The sequence below is a fragment of the Peromyscus eremicus genome, chromosome 10 (assembly GCF_949786415.1).
Source record: "Peromyscus eremicus chromosome 10, PerEre_H2_v1, whole genome shotgun sequence".
In the NCBI taxonomy this organism is placed as follows: domain Eukaryota; kingdom Metazoa; phylum Chordata; class Mammalia; order Rodentia; family Cricetidae; genus Peromyscus; species Peromyscus eremicus.
Window position 1 is genome coordinate 66,891,246 of NC_081426.1, and position 15,740 is coordinate 66,906,985.

The window sequence follows — 15,740 nt, forward strand, 5'->3', positions numbered from 1 at the left end:
CTTTCCCAAAATGTGTACATCCAACTTAATGTCTCACTAGCATCTCCGTGCTTAGATTCATCCTGAGTTCCTCTCTCTTCATGGAAGTCCCGCCTATTCGCTCCTGCCTAGCTATTGGCCACTCAGCTCTTTATTAAACCAATCACAGTGACACATCTTCATACTGTGTAAACAAATATCGTGCAACAAAACCCTGCCTTGAAACCCCACCCCCAATCCCCTCGAAAAAGACCTCCAACTTTGGTTGGGACAGGGCTGAGTGGCCTTGGGCACATTTATGATATACATATATTATTTTTTGTGTGTGTGCATTGGTGTTTTGCTTTCATGTATGTCTGTGTGAGGGTGTTGGATCCTCTGGAACAGAAGTTACAGATATCTGTGAGCTGCCGCGTGGATGCTGGGAATTGAACCAAGGTCCTCTGGAAGAGCAGCCAGTGCTCTTAACGTCTGAGCCATCTCTCCAGCCCCCACATTTATCTTTCTAAGCTTCTTCACCCTAACTGGAACCTTTGTTATGGAGTTATGAAGGCCCAAATGAGAAAATGGATGTGCTGTGGACTGCACTGTATCCTTCCTTAAAATTCATATGCTAAAACTTTAACCCTCAATGTGATGATGGTCTCAGGATATGGGGCTTTTGAGAGCTGCATGGATTTAAAGTGATCCTAACAGCTGGGTTTCCAGAACAGGATGTCTACCTTAATAGAGACAGCAGAAACCCCACACTCTTCCTCTCTGCCATGTGAGCAGATAGATGGCTACCTGAAAGCCGGGAGAATGCTCTCCACACACTGGAGCCTTGGTCTTTGACCTCCTACTCTCCAGACTAGAACTTTCTGATATTTAAGCCACTCATTCCAGGTGGGCAGCCTCCTCACCCCTCCCACAACACACAGTCCCAGGATTTCTCCCACACCCGTTCTGGGGCTCACCTGCCACCACAGCTGACTAGGAAACAGCCTTTGATGATCAATAAGGAATATAAAATATAGAAAAAGAATACCCATTTCTTTATGATTTGATGGTGACCCATGGCCTGGAGTAATACAGATTAACTGCCCACTGGCTTCCAGATGTAACAGATGTGAAGGGAATGATTTCAGCATTCATTGACTTGTCCTGGGGACACACACACATCAGATGAATGAACCCACCTTGTGATAGCCAGTGTCCTGCTCCCTAATGCTGATGCTCAGTTTGATGCATCACACCACAATAGTAAGGAAGGAGAATTTGGATGTTCTGGCTCCATCAATGGGAAAACCGACATAGAACAACCATGAAGAAATAAACAGGGCTCCTTATACACCCCCCAATAGTGAGGAGGGAGAATTTGGAAGTGTTGGTTCTGTCGGTGAGAAAACAAATTGGAATCAAGATCAACCATGAAGAAGTAAACAGCACTTATTATATTCCCCAGAAGCCTGGCATCATTGCAACAAAAATCTACATCCAGTGATATTCTTGATTTTGACTACACAAAGCATCCTTCTAAACCAGACACTTCTGGAGAGTGCAACATCAGAAGGAGGGCAAATCTCAGAAGTCACTTAGTTCTTTAGATGACATCAGCATCTGCCTATGGGACAGCAGTACAACTCCAAAGGAAGGAAAAGTGGTGGGTGCAAAGACCATCTCAACAGGACGTACAGCTGTAGACATCTTGGCATCTGTTTTAGGCAGTTGTGGATGATCAGAAACTTAAGATTCGTGATAGCCATTCAAACCGTACTTCCAAACCAAGTCACTTAGAAGCTGCTCACACTACTGAAGTAGACTGCCTGTTTTTCAGTCCTCATAGTGAGCTCATTCTTGCCATAGCATCAGCTGACAAGACTGTTGCCTTGCAGGATCTGAGTAATCTGAAACTCAGGTTGCATTCTTTGAATCACATAAGGATGAAATATTCCAAGTTCAGTGGTCACCTCACAATGAGACTAACTCTTGGCTTCTGGTGAGACCGATTGTAGGTGTGGGGTGCCTGGGATTTAAGTAAAGTTGGAGAAGAACAGCCCAGAAGATGCAGAAGATGGCCCACCAGAGTTGTTGATTATTCATGGTGGTCACACTGCCAAGATCTCTGAATTCTCCTAGAAGCCTAGTGAACCTTGGTTGATTTGTTCTGTATCAAGAAATAATATTTCGCAAGTGAGGCAGATGGCAGAGAACAATTATAATGATGAACGCCTGAACATTTATAATTATGAATGCATGGACCCAGAGGATCCTAGACACGTCTGCATTTGTGATTTTTAGACTCTCCCTTTTCCTCTGAACCTTTTTGGTTGGGTTTTGTTGTTGTTGTTGTTGTTGTTGTTGTTGTTGTTGTTGTTTTGGGTTTTTGGTTTTGGTTTTTTTTTGGGGGGGTTGGGTTTTTTTTTTTTTTTTTTTTTTTTTTTTTTTTTTTTTTTTTTTTTGAGACAGGGTTTCTCTGTGTAGCTTTGTGCCTTTCCTGGAACTCACTCTGTAGCCCAGGCTGGCCTCGAACTCACAGAGATCCGCCTGCCTCTGCCTCCCGAGTGCTGGGATTAAAGGCGTGCACTACCACCCATGTCAGGTTTTTTTTTTTAAATTATATTTGAAGGGGTTAACACAGAGGCGCTCGTGGCTGGTGCTAGATGCTGCGGTGGCAGAAGAATCACGAGCCATGGTTACCTTTTTAGAGCTTTATTAGAAGGGGAGAGAGAGAGACAGATAGAGAGAGAGAGAGACAGACAGACAGAGAGAGAGACAGAGAGAGAGACAGAGAGAGAGACTGTGCAGAGGACAGAGAGAATACAGAACGAGGGGGCCCCGCGGGAGGGCACGCCCGCTTTTTAGGCTGGGACGCCGTCGCAGGCTAAAGACGTAATAAGGACATAATCCTTACAATATTAATCCTTGATAAGAGTTTCTTTCTTTGGGAGGAGGGTAGTCTTTGATAACTTTGTTTTTGTTTTTGTTTTTGTTTTTCGAGACAGGGTTTCTCTGTGTAGCTTTGCGCCTTTCCTGGAACTCACTTGGTAGACCAGGCTGGCCTCGAACTCACAGAGATCCGCCTGGCTCTGCCTCCCGAGTGCAGGGATTAAAGGCGTGCGCCACCACCGCCCGGCTGATAACTTTGATACTCTCTCCATTTTGGTTGACTTATCTCACCATTGGGCCTGTTATCTCCTTGACTAACTGTGTGCGTGCTTATAAGGAGTAAATTGCTTTTCTACATTAAAAAAAAAAGTCACCATCCCAAGGACTACATGTTTGTGTCCCCACAAAACTTATAGATAGGTCCACATGTGGTGGTTCACACCTATAATCCCAGAATTTGGGAAGCTGAGGCAGGAAGATCAACAGTTCAAACCATCCTGGGCTATGAAACGAGACTGTCTCAAAAACCAACAACAGCAGCAGCAGCAAGCCTGTATATAGAAACCTCAACTGGAAAGGTGATAGCATTAGCCAGTGAGGCTGTCAGGAGATGTCTGGTCGAGGGGACAGAGCCCTCGGAATGGAATTTGTGCCCTTGGATCACAGCCTCCAGAGAACTGAGCTGTGCTTCCATTACATGCAGACACAAGAAGACAGATGTGTCTACAAATAAGGAAGATACCATGTGTCTGAGATACATTTCTATTGGGTGACAGAACATCATGACCAAGGCAACTCATAAGAGTTTAATTTGGGGCTCACGGTCCCAGAGGGTTAGAGTCCATGGCCGTCACAGTGGAGAGCATGGCAGCAGATGGGCAGTAGCCGAGAACTTGCATCTGAGCCACAAGCATGAGGCAGAAAGAGAGACTGAGAAATGGTGTGGACTTTTTAAACCTCAAAGCTCACCTTGGTAGAGGTGGTGGTGATGGTGGTGGTGGAGATGGTGTTGTGGAAGAGGTGGTGGACCAGGAGGATGTGGTGGAGGAGGAGAATGTGGTGGTGGAGGAGGATGTGGTGGTGGTGGAGGAGGAGGAGGAGGAGGTAGTGGTAGTAGTGGTAGAGGTGGAGGTGGTAGAGGTGGTGGTGGTGGTGGTGACGGTGTGGTGGTGGAGGTGGTGGTAGTTTTGGTGGGGGAGGTGGAGGAGGATGTGGTGGTAGTTATGGTGTGGAGGAGGTGGAGGTGATTGGTGGTGGAGGATGTGGTGGGGGAGGAGGAGGTGGGGGAGGAGGAAGTGGGGGAGGAGGAGGTGGGGGAGGAGGAAGTGGGGAATGTGGTGGTAGTTATGGTGGAGAGGAAGTGGAAGGTGGTTGGTGGTGGAGGATGTGGTGGGGGAGGATGTGGTGGAGAAGGAGGTGGTGGAGGTGGTTGGTAGTAGAGGATGTGGTGGGGGAGGAGGAGGAGGTGGTGGTGGTGGTGGTGGTGGTGGTGGTGGTGGTGGTGGTGGAAGAGGAGGAGGTAGTGGTGGTGGTGGTGGTGGTGGTAGTGGAGGAGGAGGAGGTAGTGGTGGTGGTGGTGGTGGTGGTGGTGGTGGTGGTGGTGGTGGAGGAGAGGAGGAGGTAGTGGTGGTGGTGGTGGTGGTGGTGGTGGTGGTGGTGGTGGTGGAGGAAGAGGAGGAGGAGGTAGTGGTGGTGGTGGTGGTGGTGGTGGTGGAGGAGGAGGAGGTAGTGGCGGAGGTGGTGGTGGTAGCAGGATTAGAACCAGGACTTGAATCTAAGCAGACTATTTCTTCACCATGTAGTCTAATCACCAGTAGAAGCTACGCGTGTTGGTAGATGTATGTAATTCCAGCACTTGGAAGACAGGGGCAGGAGGATTGCAGCAAGTTCTCAGCCAGCCAGGGATGCACAGCAAGCAAGACTCTGTCTCAAAATAGCAAACAAGTGAAACACCAGACAGATATTTGGGTTACTTACACCTCTGTCTTCCCAACACCCGAAGGACAATTAAACTAGATTAATAAAATATAAAGTAGGCGGCTCCGTGTATGGAACCATTTGCTTTCAGTTTTTTCTGGGTCATCTCACACTATGTATGCATATTTAATTCAAATCCTGTCTCCAAAATATTTTCATCATAAATTAAAAAAAAATGGATTCTGTAAGATTCTCTTACATTCCTTCAATGGTGTCTAATTAAAATTTATCTTATTTAAATCAAACACTATAAACAAAAAATACAGATTGTATTCATTTTTCTTCTCTATCATCTTTTAACTCCACAGACTAATTTTGCAGATTATTCCTAGAGCCCTAGGCTCATAAAACAGAGGAGCCAGAAGCCGTACAGTCCACACTGTCCTTCCAAACCATATATTAGAGTTAGATGTAGCTAGCTACACCAGAGGCGGAGGCAGGAGGATCCCAAGTTTGAGGCGAGTCTGAGCTACAGAGCAAGAGTCCCCATTTCAAAACAGAAAACAAGAAGGGGGCGGGGTTGTAGCTCCAGCAGGAAGCTCCCTTGGCCTAGCATGCCTGGAGCCACTGGTCCACCCCCAGCACTGCATAAACACAGCAGATAGTCCCAGTGCTCCAGAGGTGGGGGCAGGGGGCTCAATTCAAGGTCATCCATAGCAAGTTCAAGGCCAGCCTGGGCTACAAGAAACTTGAGAAAAGAATAAGGAGGAAAAGAAGAAAATCAAGCGTACATCTATCAGTCTGTATGAGTCTTCCTTCTCTAACCAAACGCACTCTAATTAGGATGTTAAACATTCCTATCTAGTCGAGCATATGCAAAAATAGTCTCTGTTCTGCCACATGAAAAGCTAGATTCTTGAAGGTGGAGGACTGTGTCTTCCTTTTTCTTGTGATTATTCTAAGCCCTTGAGTAGTCCCTGGATCTAGGGTCACTCAATGCTTGCACATCTGTAACTTCTTACTGCGATCTCTGAGATACAAAACCACATTGTGTATCTGTATGCGCCCAACAGTGTAAAGATATCCCCATCCAAAAATCTTCACTCTTTGAGCCTACCATGCCCATCTATTTCAACTGTCTTTCCTCCAAGAGAGCAGACTGAGGTGTTTGCCTCTTTGAGAGGCTGCATCTGACGGCCTCAGCCTGTCTGGTCAATAGCCTTCCGCATGTTTGGACTCCCAAGCAGACACACCTTGATTTAAGGAGTGTGATGGGCAGCCTCCAAGATGGTCTCTTACGACATCCTCCCAAGCGATGGGATTGTAGGCCTGTGACAGCAGGCCCAAGCCTTGAATGAGACTTAAAATAAAGAGCTGGGGGCGAGAGGCATAACTGGGAAAGGTACTTGCTGCCAAGCCTGATAACCGTGGGCCCCACCTGATGGAGAATCAACTCCCACAGCTAGTGCTCTCTCGCTCGCGCTCTCTCTCTCTCTCTCTCTCTCTCTCTCTCTCTCTCTCTCTCTCTCACACACACACACACACACACACACACACACACACACACACACACATGGGGAGAGGGGCTGAAGTACAACTAAAATCCAAAATTGCTAGTGTTTCTACGGTTTAAAATTTCTATGAAAGTGGAGCTAGGAGAGAGATGGCTCAGCAGTTAAGAGCACTGGGTGCTCTTCCAGACAGACCAGGGTTCAATTCTCAGCACCCACATGGCAGCTTATGACTGTCTGCAACTCCAGGTCCAAGGGGTTTGGCACCCTCTAACGGACATACATGCAGACCAAAGACCAATGCACACAAAATAAATCTTAAAAAAAAAAATTTTTCCATGAAAGAGAGAGAAAACAAACAGGAAGGGAAAATATATGTATTTAATGAGAAGAGGAAGTTAACTGTTTTTCCTCAGTCTACTGAAAACTTGTTAAGTAGTTATAATGGAATTCATACGCCTCCTTAAATACGTCACAATGTCAGGATGATATGTAAGACAATGGGGCCAAGTGTGGTGTGAATGTCTATAAACCCAGCACTCAGTACATGAAGAGAGGAGGAACTGGCACTCAAGGTCATGCTTGGCCATCTGCTAAGGCCAAGCCTGGACTATAGGAGCTTTTGTTTCAATAACTGTTTTTTTTAAAAACAGTTGTGAAAGCCAGGTGTGACGGAACAAGCCTTTAATTCTAGTACTTGGGAGACAGAGGCAGGTGGATCTCTGAGTTCAAGGCCAGTCTTGTCTATAAATCAAGTTCCAAGACAGCAAGGGCTACACAGAGACCCTGCCTTGAAGACAATAAAATAATATAAAATTTTAAAAATTAAAAACATATGAAAAAAAAAAGAAAACACCTGGAAAACACCTGTTGTTCTCATCTGTATTTAGATCTGATTGTATAGAACTCATGAAGTTGTTGTAAGGACTAAATGCGATAACTCATACAAGGAATGATAAGCACCGAATACATGTTAGTCACCATGGATGGTGTTTTTAATCTAGGTGAGTAGGATACTGGAGGGAGAGGAAGACATAAGTGTTTCCATGGTGACCATCCAACTCTGAGTCCCTTTCCTTCAATCCTCTCATCTAAGCAGTGAAGACAATATTACTTAACTGCCTCTTTCCCAGAAACAACTCACCATGATGGGTCCTGTTCCAAGCACCCTGATGGGTCCTGTTCCAAGCACCCTGATGGGTCCTGTTCCAAGCACCCTGATGGGTCCTGTTCCAAGCACCCTGATGGGTCCTGTTCTAAGCACCCTGATGGGTCCTGTTCCAAGCACCCTGATGGGTCCTGTTCTAAGCACCTACAAAGCTTTGTAGAAATGCAAGGTGCTGGGGCTGGAGAGATGGCTCAGTGGTTAAGAGTACTGGTTGCTCTTCCAAAGGACTTCGGCTCAATTTCCAGCACTCACACAGCGGCTCACACAACTATCTGTAACTCCAATTCCAGGAGATCTGGCATCCTCACACAGGCAAAACCCCAATGTACATAAAATAAATCTTAAAAAAATAATAATAAAAGCAAGATGTCTGGCGGCAGTGATGGCTCAGCAGCTGAAAGCACTTGCTGCTTTTTTTTTTTTTGCCAGGTTCAGTTCCCATCACCCACACGATGGCTGTGCCTGTCATGTGACACAAGTTTCAAGGGTCTGATGCTTTCTTCTGACTTCTGTGGGTACCAGACAGGCACACAGTGCATGGACATACATAGAAGGAAACTTTCATATACCTAAAATAAATAAGTCTGAGAAGAGAATTCAATTTTTTTTTTTTTTTATTATTTTTTGTTGTTGTTGTTTTTGTTTTTTGAGACAGGGTTTCTCTGTGTAGCTTTGTGCCTTTCCTGGAACTCACTTGGTAGCCCAGGCTGGCCTCGAACTCACAGAGATCCGCCTGGCTCTGCCTCCCGAGTGCTGGGATTAAAGGCGTGCGCCGCCGCCGCCGCCGCCGCCGCCGCCGCCGCCGCCGCCGCCGCCACCACCACCTGGCCTCAATTTTTTAAAAAGGAGCAAAATAAGTTTCTGCAGCAGTGTCTCCCTTCCAGTCTTCCCTCTTCCTGTTCAGAGCAGAGCCATGCTGTGGGGCTGTAGGAACAGGATGAGCAGTCACCAGTTCGACGTACACCGTCGTCTGGTAGTCTAAGAATTCATGGCTGAAGAGGAAAGCATGGTGAACCTGGCTTTATCATTTTCCAACAATCTAATAAGCAGCTCGCATTGTCTATAATAGCTTCATTCAGATAACAATGTCCTGGCCACCTGAGAAATCTCTAGAATGTTATTTAGCTGTGGGTTACCATGGTGATTAGCTTGTGAAAGAGTTCTCAGAGATGCATTCTCTCAATGTACTCCTAATTCTGATGAGGATGCTGCTTGTCCTGCCTATGATCCTAACGTGGCCCAAAGATCCCACTCTACTGGTGGTTCGTCCCATTGGAAACCCCCTTGATACCCCACTGCCAACACAAGTGCTTCAAGGGCACGTCATGTGAGTGGGTTAGTACCGCAGAGCAGCTGATCCTTTGTGATGAGAGTGTGATGCCAGCTAAATCAGGTACCACTGGGGCCCATCTACACCTTGTGACATCAGAATGTGGCTCTATCCTGTCCTGTCTGGTTTAAGATGCTTTAGGAATGACGTTATTTGGTAAACGAATTCTAAATCAAAACATTTTTGGAAGATAATTTTGGATTAACTCAGAGTGATGCCAATCTGTGTTTTTCTACATTGATCATTTAGAGTAGTGTTTTTTGTTTTTTTTTTTTTGTTGTTGTTGTTGTTTTAATTCCCATATTACTGAAATGAGTTGACAGACCTATTTCTTCCTGGGTCCTACCACAAACAAGTGAGTTGTCTTTGTGATAAACACTAATGCCAAAGAGCAGACATTAATTTCTATTCTCATCACAAGGTGATCCAAACTACATTTTAATGGCTGGGCTGAGCAGGACAGCTGAGTCGGATTTTATTCACTCAGGTTAGTTTGCGCCATGAGGGATAATTCTATAATTATTTCAAATCCCTCATTTGTCTTGGAATTATAATGAAAATAATATAGAAAGAGTCTTATTAAATCTTGTTAACATAGTTTAAAATATTTATATTGAGATTTACATTTTACTCTCTAGCAAATCTTTTTTTTTCTTTTCCTTTTTTTAATAAAGAGACTCATGTAGCCCCCACTGGCTTTAAATTGCTTAGTAGCTAAGGATGTCCTTGAACTTCTGCTTCTGCCTCCACAGTGCTAGGATTACAGGCATATGTCTCCACACTCATTTACCCACCCAACAGTAGGAGACCTTTTGTGACTTATTAATTACTGCTTTTATGTTTTTCCCATGTGACATCACAAGTCTCATGCTCTACCGACTGAGCTAGCTGGGTGACACCCTTGTGACATTAAATTATACAACCGTGGAAATTTGATTGTGTTTTTTCTTTTCCAGGAAGGTGTTTAAAACTTCCCTTTCTAGAAAACTGACTTTTATTTGTCCTTTTTAGGTTTTTCTCCTCTCTTTTCCTATATTTTCTTTCCTCTGATCTAGTTCTTCCCTTTGAGTATTATCGTGAGACCTTTTTTTCTTTGTCTTCTTTTACTAATAATGCCAAAGGTGTTTTAATTGTTCACTGAAAATGGTCTTAAAACTTTAAACTACATGTCATTTCTGAGGATTAATATTTAAGAAGATTTCTTCTGCACAACAATAGATATTAAAATATTTCTTTAAAAACAGGATAAAAATGATCCTGGTGATTTGAGCACTTTTTATCTTTTCTAGGATATTAGTTGACAGTTATCAACTGTCAAAATTAATGTACATGAGCTGACAGATGTGCTAATTAGCTTTACTGTGGTGATCATTTCATGCACACATATGCCAAATCCGTATACTGTGGTTTAAGTGTCTCCCAAAGAGGCATATATCAGAATCCTAACCCTTCTCTGGTGGTGTTATGCTGGTGGAACCTTCAAGACAGTGGTTCTCAACTTGTGGGTCGTGACCCCTACAGGATTCACAAACCAGATATTTACATTATCGCTCATAACAGTAGCAAAATTACAGTATGAAGTAGCAACAGAATAATTTTATGGTTACAGGTCACCACAACATGAGGAACTGAATTAAAGGGTCATAGCATTAGGAAGGTTGAGAACCACTGCTTTAAGAGGTGGAAGGTCATTGATGTTGCCACACTTGGAAGATAATGAGCATAATTAATGTAATTTTCCTGGGAGCCTGGAGGTCACCATACACACCAGGCCTTCCTACACATAGCTGTTTGGCTTCTTGCTTCTCAGCATGCTCTAAGTCAGTGTGTTGGTATCAGTGCCCTTTCCTAAGGACCTCCAGAGATGTAGGTCAAAATAAGCCTCTTTTTGATGTTGTGTTTTGAGACAGGGTCTCCCTATGTAGCCCTGGCTGGCCTAGAACTATGTAGATCAGGCTGGCCTCAAACAGAGATTCCCCTAAAGGCACATGCCACCACACCCAGCTCGAAATAAGCCTCTTCACTTGATCTGTAGTCAAATATTCCACCCCTGAACAACCTCTCCTCTTTATGACATAGTCAGCTACAAGTATTGTTTGGTTTTGTATTACGTTTGTATTCTTCAGGGTGGGGCATGTGGAAACCAGAGGACAACTTTCAGAAGTCTCTCTCTCCTTCCACCATGTGAGTCCTGGAGACTGAACTCAGATTGTCAGGCGTGGCAGCAATCACCTTTACCCTCTCAGCCAAGAGGGCTGACCCAGCTTTGGGTACTTTGATTTGGCAGCATAAAATGAACTAATACACAGAAATTAACATATACCATTTTTGTCGCTTATCACTTAATAAAGCTAGGAAAAAAGCCATAAGCCTGAATCTGGTTTCCGCTTCTTAAACAAATGATCTCTTCCAACTTTAGTTTCCTCATCCACAAAATAGAGGTGGGACCTCCCTCACTTCTGATTGTTTTTGTTTTTTGAGACAGGGTTTCACTGTGTAGCCTTGGCTGTAGCTCTGTAGAACAGCCCTGGCTTCGAACTTATGGAGACCTGCCTGCATTTGCCTCCAGAGTGCTGGGATAAAAAGTGTGTGTCACCACTGCCTGGCTAGCTTCCTCACGTTTGATGGTGGCAATCAAATGTAATAACATAACAAAATGCTTAGTGAGGTGTCTGCCACAATGGACACTTAATGAATTACAGCATTTATCGCTGTTACTCTCATCTTAGAAACTTAATTTGGCATCGTCAAATGGCCCATCTCACTCCTCCATCTCTTTAAGTGAAGCTGAGGACTAGTCTGAAAGAGTAAAGATATATCCCAGGCATCCACAAGAGAATCCTTTGTACCCCACTCAAGAAATGAGCAATCATTACCTCCAGATTCACTGTGGAAAGAGAAAACTTATCGAAGCTGATATGGCCACAAGAGAGTATAGAATGATGGGAGGTTTAGCACTAGGAAGAACAAATGTAGAGGAGCTACGTACAGTTTGGGGTAATACTTCAAAGGTTAAACTACGAGAGTGAGGAGGAGGTAGAGGCACGTTAAGTGGAGCAGGTGTCAATGAGATCACGGATGGGCAGGCAGCTGTGTGTGCAGCCAACACAACTGCCCAGCTGAAGTATGGGGTTGGTCTACACTTGATTTCATCTGAAGGCCAAGATGTGATGGAAGGATGATCCAGAATGTAATGAGCTGGGGGCAGTTACCCAGATGGCTCATGAAAAAAAAAAAAATCATCAGCTACAGTTGAGGATAAATAGTGACACTGTATTTAATCATCCACAACATTTCTCTCTCTTTTTCTCATCCACATGGGATCTCACAGATGACTGATTTTTTCTCTCCAGAAGTGGGACAGGACAGACCAATCAGCGAGCACTTCAACTTCCTCAGGAAACAGGAGCATGACCTTGAACAGGAAACATCCTATGGCCTTGAATAGCCACCGAAGACTCAGACTCAGCCCGGGAATCCGAGTGATGTCATGATAATTAGCCAGGGGACAGCCCTAAACACCTGGGTGCTCCACTCCATGGAGTCCTGGCTTGCTCAGTTGTCAATTGGGGCTTTGGATATAAAGTCGACTCCATCTGCATATGTGTAAGGAATGCGTGGAAAGGAATCTTTGGAAAGAGAAGGAGGCAGAGACTGAACACTGTACTAGAATTTCCTTTCTTTGTGCTCTTTCTACAGGATGGGGTGAGGAAGAGGCCGCAGCCAACTTCCCAAGGCACCTGGAGGCTCTGAGGAACTAATCTGCTCACACCAGTCCTTTCTAACTCTAATTCCACATTCACACTAGACTGTCTTGTAACTTGGTGAGCAGCTCAGTCTATTCCAGGCCCCCCACCAAGTGGTAAATACTGGATTACCTCTAGACAGACACACGAAAAGAACACACAATTCCTGGAATCAAGAAAGTGAGACTGGAATGGACTCAATTTCCTTTCTTTCTTTTATAACTAAACATTTTAGTTAGCATACAAAACAATGGGTTTCGTTATGATATTTTCATATGAAAGTAATTGTATAATTCATACTCATCCCCCAACCCAGTTCTCAATAAGTATGTTACATACTATTTGTCAACTACTGAATAGGTCCTGAGCCACATAACTTTAAGGCCTTTCCTAATTATCAATCTGACCCTGGGTAAATTTACCTCACCATCTCAAATATTACATACAATTTAAACATTGTAGGTTGCTGTCATATTTAATGCCAATTCCAATTTCTCTTAAAGTCAAATCTCTATTTCCACTGCCAACATATAAATTAAGCACTCTACCACTGAGCTAAATCCCCAACCCATCCTTAGCTCTTCTTTTTAAAGAATTATTATTTTTGTAATTGTGTATCTATGTATGCTTCCGTGTGCATTTGTACACATGAGTGCAGGTGTCCACAGAGGCCGAAGGCCTCAGATTCCCCAGGAGCTGGAGTTACAAATGGTTATGAGCCTCCTGACATGGGTACTAGAGGTAGAACTTGTGTCTTTTGCAAAAGCAGTATGCATTCCTAACCACCGAGCCACCTCTCCAGCCCTATCCTTGGCTGTTCTTAAAATTCCAAATACTTAAAACCAAATATTTGGGGGCCAGCAAGATGGCTCAGGAGGTAAAGGCACTTATCACCAGGCCTGACAAACTGAGTTCAATCCCTGGAACCCATATGGAAGGAGGAGAGAACAAAGTATTTTGGGTTGTCCTTTGACCTCCACACCCCTGCTGTGACACATCTGTGCTCTCCCACACCACACATTAAGTAAAATCAATCAAACAAAAACCAAATCCCGTGCCTTCTTCCTCTCCTACCAGCTCTACCCACAATCTCATCTGAAACGATGAAAACTTGCTCACCTTCTTCCATAACGAGGGTGTTCAACACCAACATGGTTCTTTGAGCTAAGAACTCCAAACTCCACTGCTCATATCCCTTTCTGTACTTCTGTTCCATCCAGTTAGTCGCCAGTGCCCGCCTGCTGGTGCACACACCAGACTCTTGAATTTATCCCCACTGCTGATGGATGGCCATCTTATCTTCTCAAGTCTGGACCTCTGTATCGTTTCCATCCTTTACAATGACATACAGTGACATACAGGTATATGGGTATGCCTCAACTTCAGTGATCTGATTCACCCTTTTAAATTATTGTTTATTTATTATGGGGGGTGACAGAGTGCATGTAGAAGTCAGAAAAGAACTTGTGGAGTCATTACTCTCTTTGTGCTTTTTTAAAGCATGGATTCTGACAATTAAAATGATGTCACCAGGCTTGCCCCTTTAAATGAACTTTTTAAAGACTGTCTCACGTAGCCCCAGTTGGCTTCAGATACAGTATGTAACTGAAGATGACCTTGAACTCCTGATCCTCCTGCCTCCACCTCCTGAGTGCTAGTATTGCAGGCATGTACCACATCCAGCTCGATTTCAAATACTATCCACTTAATATAAAAAGTCTTCCTGTGCCACTCAAAGGCTTTGTTTCTGGCCACCAAATAGCTCTTCCGTCTTCCCTCTCCTGCATGCAAATGTTCTAGCATGATACACAGTCATCTGGGTCTGTGCTCACTCTAGACCTTTGGCCTAGAATCTTCTCCTGCTGTTTCACTGTTTTTTATCTGAGCACTTCCTATGACTAGTTTAATCTGAGCATTTCCCAGGAATGATGCCAGCAGGAAGAGAAACCGCTCTCCTCCGTGGTTCCATAAACTGATGTCTTCCATTAGCATTCCCAGTCAGAACCCATTGATAACTAAGGTTAAGTTGCAATCATCTGGCAAAACCTGGTGATTCCAGATACTTGGGAAGCTGCGGTTGGAAGATCTCAAGTTCAAGACCTGCCTGGGTGTGGTGGTTTGAATGTAACTGACCCCTATAAACTCATAGGGAGTGGCACTATTAGGAGCTGTGACTTGGTTGTAGTAGGTATGGCCTTGTTGGAGGAAATGTATCACTGTGGGGGTGGGCTTTAAGGTTTCCTACTCTCAAGATATGGCCTAGTATCAGAGTCTATTTCCTGTTGCTTTCTGATCAAGACATAACCAGCACCATGTCGGCCTGCACGCCACCATGCTCCCCACCATGATGATAACAGACTGAACTGATGAATGAAACTGTAAGCAAGCCACCCCAATTAAATGTTTCCCTTATAAGAGTTGCCATGGTCATGGTGTCTCCTCACACCAATAGAAACCCTAACTAAGACACCTGTCTACAGAGGAAGTTCAAGGCCAGCCTGCAATTCAGTGAGACCCTGTCTCGAAATAAACAAAGCAAAAGAGGTACTGGGGATGTAGTTCAGTGGTAAAGCACTTGCCTTGCACACAGCAAATCTAAGTTAGATCCCTTTTAAAAAAGTGTTAGTAAGGGCTGGAGAGGTGGCTCAGAGGTTAAGAGCACTGACTGCTCTTCCAGAGGTCCTGAGTTCAATTCCCAGCAACCACATGGTGGCTCACAACCATCTGTAATGAGATCTGGCCCCCTCTTCTGTATATATAATAAATAAATAAATCTTTAAAAAAAAGTGTTAGTCATCTTTGCAGCCCCAGGGCCTACCATGTGTAGGAGCTGGGTAACACAGTGCTGACTGAAGCTGAACTAGATTTTAGGAACAACTGCCTCCCATTCGCAGTTCCTCAAACAATCTGAGTCAGGCCTTACATCTGAAAGTGGGCATTCTTCTGAGATACTTTGTCTTTTGTTGACAACTAAACACACTTAAAGCACTGTTTGGACCAAAGCTATTCTCCAGCCATATAAAGGGCATGGTTGGTGACAGTGTCAGCCACATTGTGTGGAACATCATTAGCTTATCTGATCTCAAACAAACAGATAGAAAAGAGAAAGTCCCAGGGGGAAAGCCCTCTCCAGAACAGCGGCCATTCACTGCACTTCCTAGGCCATTGCTCTTTTCCTGAAACAAGCCTATTGTTCATTCATTATTGTTGTCGCTGAAGTA

The 15,740-nt window shown here is 44.4% G+C and overlaps 1 long non-coding RNA gene and 1 pseudogene across 1 annotated transcript; both read left to right on the forward strand.

The window, feature by feature from the left end:
- LOC131921271 (histone-binding protein RBBP4-like) lies at window positions 1–2,304 on the forward strand (annotated as a pseudogene).
- Window positions 2,305–8,591: 6,287 nt separating this feature from the next.
- On the forward strand, window positions 8,592–13,852 carry LOC131921272 (uncharacterized). The gene is made up of 4 exons (XR_009381918.1): window positions 8,592–8,836; window positions 9,195–9,260; window positions 12,127–12,379; window positions 12,473–13,852. It is a non-coding gene; the product is annotated as an uncharacterized LOC131921272 (long non-coding RNA).
- The last annotated feature ends 1,888 nt before the right edge of the window (window positions 13,853–15,740 follow it).